Source organism: Bubalus kerabau, chromosome 20 (genome assembly GCF_029407905.1).
Source record: "Bubalus kerabau isolate K-KA32 ecotype Philippines breed swamp buffalo chromosome 20, PCC_UOA_SB_1v2, whole genome shotgun sequence".
NCBI classification, from domain to species: domain Eukaryota; kingdom Metazoa; phylum Chordata; class Mammalia; order Artiodactyla; family Bovidae; genus Bubalus; species Bubalus kerabau.
Window position 1 is genome coordinate 54,964,843 of NC_073643.1, and position 10,688 is coordinate 54,975,530.

At 47.2% G+C, this 10,688-nt stretch overlaps 1 protein-coding gene across 1 annotated transcript in view; it reads left to right on the forward strand.

The window, feature by feature from the left end:
* Positions 1–9,864, forward strand: part of LOC129634848 (C-C chemokine receptor type 1-like) — a 250,081-nt gene extending 240,217 nt beyond the window's left edge. Inside the window, exon 3 of the transcript XR_008705943.1 lies at positions 9,742–9,864. The gene's annotated coding sequence lies outside the window, so the exon portion shown is untranslated. The remainder of the gene's footprint in view (positions 1–9,741) is intronic.
* The last annotated feature ends 824 nt before the right edge of the window (positions 9,865–10,688 follow it).

A 10,688-nucleotide genomic window follows, 5' to 3' on the forward strand; every position in this document is an offset into this window, starting at 1 on the left:
ACAGCCCTGTTTCTGATTTTGTCCACTTTGCAAACAATGTCCTTTAATGTCCCAGGATCTGGAACCACTTGTTCCGTGTAGTCACCTTGTCTTTCTAGTTTCCTTCGTTCAAGAATATGGGCCTTTTGTGACTTCATCACTTTGTAACACAAAAAACTACACTTTCACATTTTTTTTTTTTAACCTGACAGGTGGTTCCTTGTTTGGAATTTACTGATGTTCTCCCGTTTATTAGATTCACATTATTCAAAAAATCAGGAAAATCACAGCAGTGATGCTGTGTTCTTTGCAATATCAGGAGGCATATGGTGCCAACTCGCCTCACGACTAAAGATGTTAAACTTCATCAGTTGTTTTATAAGGTGTTTACCAAATTTCCCCACTGTATTTTGTACATGTTAATTCATAAGTGATTATTATTAGCTGACAGTCTACTCTAAATCTTTTCTATCCCACTTCTGTGTGTATTTACGTATATTATTGCCACCTCCTGATTCCCTTTTTTCTCCAGTGGCATACCATCTAATATTGTGTTTCTTTTGATGCACAGATTGTCCCAGATCTATCTAGTGAGGTTCCCTTTAAGCTGGATCTTCTATCCTTTCGCTGCCCCTCCCCCGCCCCCAGGGGTCTCAGTGCATTCACCAGAGTGCTATGGAACTGTTTCCGTTTTCAAGGGCTGTAAATTGATACCTGACATTTCTTGGACACCACAGGAACTACCAGTGTGAGGTAGTTGACAATTCCAATATGAGATTGTAGTACATGCCTTTCGAAGTTGTCACGTCTTTTGCAGAGCGGGGTTTCCAGTTGTTTGAGATAAGCAGTGAGAAAGAGGAAATGAGGATGGCAGTGCCCGGTGGGATTCCAAGGTCTGAGAAGCTGGGCCACGCCCAGCAGCTGCACATATCCCACTGGTACTGACTGTTTAAAAATAAAATCAGGGCACTCCCTGGTGGTCCAGTGGTTAGAACTTTGTGCTGTCACTGCTGAGGGGCTGGGTTCAATTCCCGGTCAGGGAACTAAGATCCTACAAGCTGTGCAGGGTGCCCCCCCCCCCCTAAAAAAACTAACATTATTTTTTTCGATTTATATGGATTGTCTTTTCAAGCATGCTTCAGTTGTTTGGATCTAACCACATAAGAAGTGGAATTGTTGGGTATTTTGGTCCAGGACACTGAGAACAAAAAGTATGAAGATAATAAGGGCACCATGAACTGAGAAAGCTTGGGAACCTTTGGAGGTATGGGTTTGTTCGGGAATTGGAGTGTGTACCGCTGTGGGAGCTAGTCGGTGAGTCTGTGCAGGCTGTTGCCTCCACATCCAGTGTTGAGTCATCCCTGCAGAGGAGGGCTCCAGAGGGCACCACCAGAGCCCATAGGATACACTGGGACCTGCAGGGCAACCTGCGCTTTCAGCCTGGTGATGCCTCGGTGCCCCAGGACGCAGGAGCAGTGGACTCTGGGTGCAGACACTCCCCTACACACATCAGGGGAGCCTGTAAGCCAGCACACCGGCCCCTGCTATCACCTTCAGAGCACAGCACTGTGCCTGTTGCTTCGCTCTTGAAATTCACACGGCAGTCATTTCCTGCAGGCGCTCACCTGGACCCTGCAGGGGATTCTGGGCAATGGTCTTTCGGCGTGACTCTGAGGATGCCATACAAAGCACCACCTTGGGGGTTTATTTTGTTCTGTACCTTCTTTCAGCGCTCTCCAGAATTTCAAATGAGCACACCATAAGAATAACTATTCTTTGTGAAAAGAATTGATGAAGGAAAAGAGAGAGGGAAGAGAAGAGAGAAGAGCGGGGAAAGAGACAGGAAAGAAAAGGAGTGATGCTTCTTCCAAGAACATCCAGCATCAGCATTCCTGAGGCAGGAGGTAGTGCTGGGCGGGGATGGAGGCTGGAGTGGGAGCCATGAGAAAATGCTGAGTTTGAGTTTTCTGTTCAAGAGGGGCCCTGTGCACACAGTGAGCACAGTTTTAAAACACAGGTATATAAATACCAGAAGATGCCAGGTAAGTGCTTCACCATCTCCCTGAGCCTTGCTTTTCATATTAAGCAAAAAGAGTAGCTTCTAATAGTTATAAGTTATAAAGACTTGGTAGTTATAAAGACTTGGGATGAAGCTTTGTGGGGTAGTGGTAATTGCTCGGAACCTTCTTGGTACCACACTATTCAGTCCCCAATGTCCCCTGTCCCTCTCATCTCTCACCCTCCCCAGCCTCCCAGGTCTCTGCCCCTTCCTACTTTGTAACAATGTGCATTGCTTGCTTGCTTGCTAAGTCACTTTAGTCGTGTCCGACTCTGTGTGACCCCATAGACGGCAGCCCACCAGGCTCCTGTGTCCCTGGGGTTCTCCAGGCAAGAACACTGGAGTGGGTTGCCATTTCCTTCTCCAATGCATGAAAGTGAAAAGTGAAAGGGCAGTCGCTCAGTCGTGTCCGACTCCTCACGACTCCATGGACTGTAGCCCACCAGCCTCTTCTGTCCATGGGATTTTCCAGGCAAGAGTACTGGAGTGGGGTGCCATCGCCTTCTCCGAACAATGTGCATAGAGCTGCATAATTGCACAGAGCTCCAAACAGGGATTTAATAACTACTATATGAAGAGTATCTACCCCTCATTTTATTTTCACTTCTTAAAAGGTTTTCCTCAAAAGGAAGATTGGGTGCATTTTCTTTGAAATAGTGTCACACCCCAGTAATTTCCTCATATTACTCAGAAGCCCAGATGCCTTCAGGAAGCTGACACATTGTGGCCATTGACAATTGACATCACCTCAGTGCCTGTGAAGACCAATATTTGACTCTACCGCATTTGCTTAATTGGATACTTGGTTCCTAAGAGGGAGGAAAAGAGAAGTCAACCCCATAATTTAAATGTTGAATGTGTGTCTTTGCAAAATTGCAGAACTTCAAGCAGCTTTGTACTTCTGTTTGGTCAAAACTGAGTTTTCTTTATCTTTTTCAGGAAGTAAGGTGGGGACTTGTCCTGAAGGTGAATATGATGGGCATTATTAAATACGGCCACAGGAAGGTTGTTGCCGTAGTTGTGCTCATTGTGAGACAGAAGTAAAACTCTCTGGAGGGCCAGCATTCTTTTATCGCAGGGAATAAAACAGACTGCTGCTTCCTGCTTTGAGGGACATCTTTTATATACTGAAAAAAAACAGGAAGCAAACAAAACTCCTCCAATGGCCCTGGTATTGATTAAATAGATTCAGTAATGTGCTGCAGCCAACTTGTAGCAGTTCATAAGAGCCAGTTGTGAGATCTGTCCCCAGCTCCATGATATTATGTAACATTGGTAACCTGAAATTGGAAATGTTTGGATTATATACACCAGGGGAATTCGTAAGTGCCACTTATTAGGGCTCTTGGGTTTTTTTTTTTCTCTTTGTTTTGGTTTGTTTGTTTTTGTTTCTTTTTAGAGACAGTTGTTAAGCATTTATCAGGATCTTGCTATTTAAAATATGTTCATGAAATGGAATAAGTTTCTGTCAACATTAATGTTATAGAAAACTATTTCATAATAAGACAGTTGTGTTTGCAAAAAAATGAACTTAGACCCTCACCTCACACTGTATGGAAAATTTAAGTCATACACTTAAATGTAAGAGAGAAAATAAGTAAACTTTTAGAAGAAAACACAAAAAATCTTTAGACTTTGATCTAGGCAAAATATTTCCTATGTGCAATACCAAAAACATAGTTCGTAAATGGGGAAAAAAAATGGATAAAATGGACCTCTTTAAAAATCAGAACTTTCGCACTTCAAAAGACAACATTAAGAACATGTAAAGACGGATTTCCCTAGCGTTTCAGTGGTTGGGGCTCCAAGCTTCCACTGCAGAAGCATGGATTCAATCCCTGGTTTGAGAACTAGGATTTGGTGTACCGCATGGCACAGCCAAACAACAAAAACAAAAAAACACCTGTAAGACAGGAAATAGACTGATAGACTAGGAGGAAATATTTGCAAAACACATAGCAGATACAACGTGTAACCGGAATTTACAAAGAACTCATACAACTCAATAATAAGAATACAACGGACCCAAGCAAACACTAGGCAAAAGATGTGAGCCGATATTCCACCAAGAACATTTATGAATGGCTAATAAAGTATGAAAAGATGCTCAACATCTTTAGTCATTTCAGTTCAGTTCAGCCCAGTTCATTTCAATCGCTCAGTCGTGTCCAACTCTTTGCGACCCCATGAATTGCAGCACGCCAGGCCTCCCTGTCCATCACCAACTCCCGGAGTTCACTCAGACTCATGTCCATCGAATCAGTGATGCCATCCAGCCATCTCATCCTCTGTCGTCCCCTTCTCCTCCTGCCCCCAATCCCTCCCAGCATCAGAGTCTTTTCTAATGAGTCAGTTCTTCACATGAGGTGGCCAAAGTACTGGAGTTTCAGCTTTAGCATCATTCCTTCCAAAGAAATCCCAGGACCGATCTCTTTTAGAATGGACTGGTTAGATCTCCTTGCAGTCCAAGGGACTCTCAACAGTCTTCTCCAACACCACAGTTCAAAAGCATCAATTCTTTGGCGCTCAGCTTTCTTCACAGTCCAACTCTCACATCCATACATGACCACTGGAAAAACCATAGCCTTGACTAGACGGACCTTTGTTGGCAAAGTAATGTCTCTGCTTTTGAATATGCTATCTAGGCTGGTCATAACTTTCCTTCCAAGGAGTGAGCGTCTTTTAATTTCATGGCTGCAGTCACCATCTGCAGTGATTTTGGAGCCCCCAAAAATAAAGTCTGACACTGTTTCCATTGTTTCCCCATCTATTTGCCATGAAGTGATGGGACCAGATGCCATGATCTTCGTTTTCTGAATGTTGAGCTTTAAGCCAACTTTTTCACTCTTAGTCATTAAGTAAATGCAAATTGCAAATTAAAACCACAATGAGATACCAATTCACACCCATACCCACACAGCTCCCATCCTTCTTAGAACTGGTCATACAGTCAATTAGGAGTTTATCCTGTACTCTTCTTTTCCCACCCAGACACTTGATCCGTAGATGTCCTCATGGCATAGATTATTTTTAACATTTAAAAATTTATTGACAACTATTGAGATAAATGTTTCAAAACTAGGGTGAGAATTCACACTCATGACTTTCAGTTCCATGTTTGACCCTTTTGGAGGTTGAAAGATTCCTTGGAAGGTCATTTCCAATGTGGTAATACTCTCTGCAAAAAGCCAGCAGAAGGTCATCCACCCCTTTTGCGTTTTTCCACTGACTGAGAACTTGTTTTCTTCCATGCATTCAGAAAGAGAGGGTGCCCTTGGTCAGAGTCAGCCAGTATTTGACCAGCCTGAGATCAAGAGCTGGACGTTGTATTCTCACCCTCAAAATTGGCAAACAGGAAATGCCACGTGGAACATGAATCTGTAAAGTATTATAAAATAATCACTATAAGAGAACTAAAAATTTGACAGGCATTGTTGAGCTGTATTCACTTCCTCTCCCTTGAGGAAGCCAAAGATCAATGCTGTAGAGATCGAAGTAGTACAAAGTTCACTGGGCACAGTGGCATCAGAGTAGTGGGTACAGGGCAGAGGGAGACGTGAATCCTGGCATGTGCTCATGTGTGTGTACGTGGGTGTGCAAAGGGCAAAAAGCTGAGGCTTCTGTGAGACTCGGTGAGAAAGACAAAAGGAAGGAGGCCTAGGAGAGCAGTACTAGTGCATTTGGATGAGGACAAGGAACAGCAAACACAAGATTCCCGGAGGTGTCTCGTCACGATTTCCACAGTGTTGATTTTGCTGTCTGTCTGCTCGGTTTCTCTCTTTCGACGCATGATGTTACTTGGAAATGCAGCTGTGCTTTTTCAGTTCCTGTGCAGTGAGAGGGTGGGGGGGAGCCTCAGCAACTCCAAGGCCCCTTTGCAGACAGGTCAGCTCAGGGAGAAGGGGAAACAGGTGATATGGGCCAAACCCAAAGCAGTGGAGGGAGGAAGGGCGGGCGGCTTGGAGACAAGCTCAGACCCTTAGGCAGAGCCGCCCCTGTCGCACACAGGTGGGGTGTTTTCTCCTCCGAAGGGGAGGCAGCGGGATGGAACAGGAAGCAGGGGTCTCTGCACTCCTGACTGCAGGCTGCTGACAGTCACAGCGCCGAGCGGGTACCTCCAACACACGAGTCTCTATTCGTTGTCATGTCTGCGCTCTACTACGCTGGTATATTAGGTTAGAATAACACCAAAAGAAGACCAAAGTATGATATAAAAATAAATATAAAGAGCAGTTCTGTTTTCTCCCCACCTCCCGGTGGAAGGTCTTATACTCCCTTGCCCACGTCTACCCCTCCAGGCATCTGCCTTTTTTTATATGGGGAATTATGCGGCATGTGATTTATGTATCAGTACAGCTGTTAGGTGAAAGAAAGGTAGAACACCAGCTGGCAGGAGATGGGGACATCTGGGAAGGCTTTATAACTCTAAGATGAGGTACAAGGAAGAATTTGTCAGCTTGTGTGTGGGGTGGAGTGAAGGCTGTGCGAGGGCAGCTGATGCAAAGACCTGGAAGTGAGAGGGGGCTTTCCTCAATTCAGGAACTGAGAGTAGCCCACAGAGACAGGCGCAGGATGGGGCGGGGCGGGGCGGGGCGGGCGAGGAGGGCCCAGACCCCCAGAAGCCTTGTAAGTCAGCTGAAGGAAGCTTAGCGAATGAGTGTTCAACCTGAGAGTGACGTGCCCAGGTTTGCATCTTAGAACCAACATCCTGGCTGCAGAAATTATGGAAAAAGGATAAGAGGGGGACTCTCTTATCAGGAGCAGGTTGTCCTCAAGGGATGAAATGGTGGGGACCCAGCACCGGGGAGGGGCACTGAGGACAGAGCCAAGTGGGCAGGCTGCGAGGGCAGGCCCCCAGGTGTCTGTCTCAAGCTGTTCACTCAAGGGCATTGCCACTTGCTGAGATTATGAGCCCAAGCTGGGCAGGGAGCCTGCTAATGAATTGAGTTCTGGGGTTACCACGTGTGGCTACAAGACGCTCAGTGGGTACCTGGAGGCAGTGCTGCCAGAGATCGCCTAAATGCAGGCATTTAGTAACTATAAGATTTCAAACAAAAATCCAGCTTTCTGGCTTCTCTGCGAAACCCGGCCACTGTGGGTTTGTATTCACTCTTGAGCACAGCTCAGCAAACTAGTCTGAACTGGCGCAACACTCAGCCCTGGGCCTGTGTGACCCTAGACATAAGATTTCTTTGTTTTACATTTTTAGAAGGTTGTTCAGTTCAGTTCAGGTGCTCAGTCATGTCCAGCTCTTTGTGACCCCATGGACTGAACCACGCCAGGCTTCCCTGTCCATCACCAACTCCCGGACCTTGCTCAAACTCGTGTCCATCCAGTCGGTGATGCCATCCAACCATCTCATCCTCTGCCGTCCCCTTCTCCTCCTGCCTTCGATCTTTCCCAGCATCAGGGTCTTTTCCAAGGAGTCAGTTCTTTGTATCAGGTGGCCGAAGTATTGGAGTTTCAGCTTCAGCATCAGTCCTTCCAATGAATATTCAGGACTGAAGAATGTATGGCAAAGATCGTGGCCCACAGAGTCTACAGTATTTGCTCTCTGGCCCTTAAAAAAGAAATGTTTTTTGCTGACCCTGCTCCTGGCAGGTGTCTGCTGGAGCTGAGTTGCTGCTGCCACCTTTCCACGGGTGCAAGGCCCCTGGTTGCTTCACTCCCCAGGCTCTGCTCCTGCCCAGCCTGACTCACTCGTGTACAGTTTCTCATTGGCTCCCTGCCAGGTCTTGGGGTCCTGAGAACATGTGACAAGAGGAAAGGGCAAGAAACCAAGGTAAGGACAAGCTTTAAGAGACAAGCAAAGAAAAGGCTGAAAGGAACAGAGAAGTAGGAGGGAAACTAAGATAGGGATGTTTTCCAGGTCAGGAAATAGAGCTTTTCAAGAAATGTGTGTGGTCAGGTTCTCTGGTGCAGCTGAGCAGCCTGGCAGGGGGAAGCCTTTAGAACCCCCAGTAGGTTTAACAAGTGACAGCGAGGTGATGAGCTTTAGTGGAGTGAAGAGTGCAGATGCCAGATTTGAGTGGTTGAGGAGCAGCTGGCTTCCAGGTCAGCTATGGAGGGAGAGGGAGACTGGGCAGCCACTGGTGGGACTTTATCAAGACTTGATCAAATGGGAAAGGCTTGAGCTACAGAGAGGGAGAGATGGAAGGTGGGGGCAAAGCTGATGGAGTCATGTCTGCGGAGGGAGTCAGGATTTGCCTTGGCCAGGCGTCCCTTGGGAACAGGGCCTGGGGATGTGAAAGTGCAGGTGGAGAGGGAGGTTTTCTAGCAGGAAGTTTGTGCTTTGTCCTATTGGCTTCTGTTTTCTTGCTGAAAAAGTGGTGGGTCACCTGCTGATTGTGGGGGTTGGGGGAAGGTAACAGAATTCTAGAGTGAGAGGGTCTGAGCTACACGCGGCACAGAATAGGGAAACTTGACAGTGTTGCTGGGTAGCTCAGGAGGCTGTGAGTCACAGAGGCATGACCATCTTCCCCTCCCTGCTCTCAGGGACCCTGTAGGTGTCAACTGGTGGCCCCAGTCACAGGACTAGGCAGATGCAAGCGCGTCAGTCCACACACTCCAGCCAGGACTTCCAGGGGAACAGGAAGAGTTCGAGTTACAATTTAAAAAACAGAAGAAAAGAAAAGCAGAAGGAGCCCTTTCATAAAACTTTGGTTTAAAACCAATACATTTCAACATGAATTACGATTTAGCAGCTGCAGAGTATCTCATCGTTTTAATGAGCAGTCACATTGAATTCCGCTCATGCAAACTGCACGGCAGTGACAGCGTGCCGAGCAGGGAAGGGCCAAGGGAGGCGCGCTTCATTTTTGCAAAGAAAAGGAGTGAAGTTCACATAATGTGTAAATGCCACGTCCAGGAATGTTAGGCTTTGGATAAGCCTAAGAGAGATTACTTTGCCAAAAAAGGTCCGTCTAGTCAAGGCTATGGTTTTTCCTGTGGTCATGTATGGATGTGAGAGTTGGACTGTGAAGAAGGCTGAGCGCCGAAGAATTGACACTTTTGAACTGTGGTGTTGGAGAAGACTCTTGAGAGTCCCTTGGACTGCAAGGAGATCCAACCAGTCCATTCTGAAGGGGATCAGCCCTGGGATTTCTTTGGAAGGAATGATGCTAAAGCTGAAACTCCAGTACTTTGGCCACCTCATGCGAAGAGTTGACTCATTGGAAAAGACCCTGATGCTGGGAGGGATTGGGGGCAGGAGGAGAAGGGGACGACAGAGGATGAGATGGCTGGATGGCATCACCAACTCAACGGACGTGAGTCTGGGTGAACTCCGGGAGTTGGTGATGGACAGGGAGGCCTGGCGTGCTGCTATTCATGGGGTCACAAAGAGTCAGACACTACGGAGCGACTGAACTGAACTGAACTTATCCACAGGTACAACTACAACCAGAATTCTGAACTCATCCCGTGACGAAGGGGAAGGCACTGGGGCCCATTTAGTTAAGCTCGAGTTCAAATTCCAGCTCCAGTTTTGTTAGCCTTGTGACCGTGGGCAATGCTTCACCTCCTCTCAGTGTCGTTTCCTCATGAGGGAGGCAGGGTATTGACCACAGTCTTGACAACAGAGGGTGTACAGCCTCAGTGGGGTCTCGGAGGGAGAGCCCCATGGAGCAAGCACGGGGCACAGGGGAATCCGTCAATAAGGGCTCAGGTTTCTAATTGTCACAGTTATGTGTCTTCCTGCACAGAAAGGAGAAGATTTCAGAAGACCTGGCCCTCAGTCTTGTTTCAACTGCCAGCTTTGTGACCTGAGAAGGTCACTTTTCTTCCTGGGGACGTGACCTCATCAATTAGGCTTCTGTACATTTCCTGCCTCATTCACTTGACCAGCTTAGATTATGTGCTGTCATTTGCTGCATTAAAAGAAAAACCTAAAATTTCATGGCTTAACAATAACAAAAGTGTTTACTCTCTGTTAGGGTTCTGTGAGTGACCAAGCGGTTCTTCTGCTTCGTGTGGCATTGACCAGGGTGCTGGGATGGCTAGAAGTTCCAAATTAGTCTCTCCATCAGCAAGTGGGCAAGCTGGTGCTGGCTGTTTACCAGAGTTCAGTTTCCCATGAGGCCTCTCTGTGCGGCTGCACTGGGCGTCTCACTGCAGGACACTGGATTTCAAGAGGCAGCAAGCAGCAACCGAGAGTGAACGTGCAAGAGGAAGAAAGCAGGAGCTGCCAGGCCTGAAGACCTGAGCCAGGAGAGTTCCAGAACATTAGGTCAAAGCAGTCACAGGCCAGCCTCAGTACGAGGGGCAGGAAATGCAGTCCACCCACCCACCAAGTACCAAAGACAGAACTGACATGACCTCTTTGGAGATTACCCACCCCCCAGGTAGAAACACTTTTCTTCACCAGTTAATAGTTCAGGAAGATATAGCTTTCCTCTCTGAGGCCCCACCCTTCTCAAATTGTGGAAGAACCTTGGGGACTTAAAGAGCCTTAGTCCTTCTTCCAAACGCAGGCTGGGAGAGAACTTGAATGGGGCTATGGTGCGAACTGTGTTAGCACACCCGTCACTGTCGAAGCCCGAACGGGCTCGGCCTCAAGGACACTTGCCTGTTCAGGAAGTGATGTCCTCTCTGCTCTGGCTCCATCCGGACCCCTTACAGGTGTCACACACTGGCCCCCAACCTGTCGCTC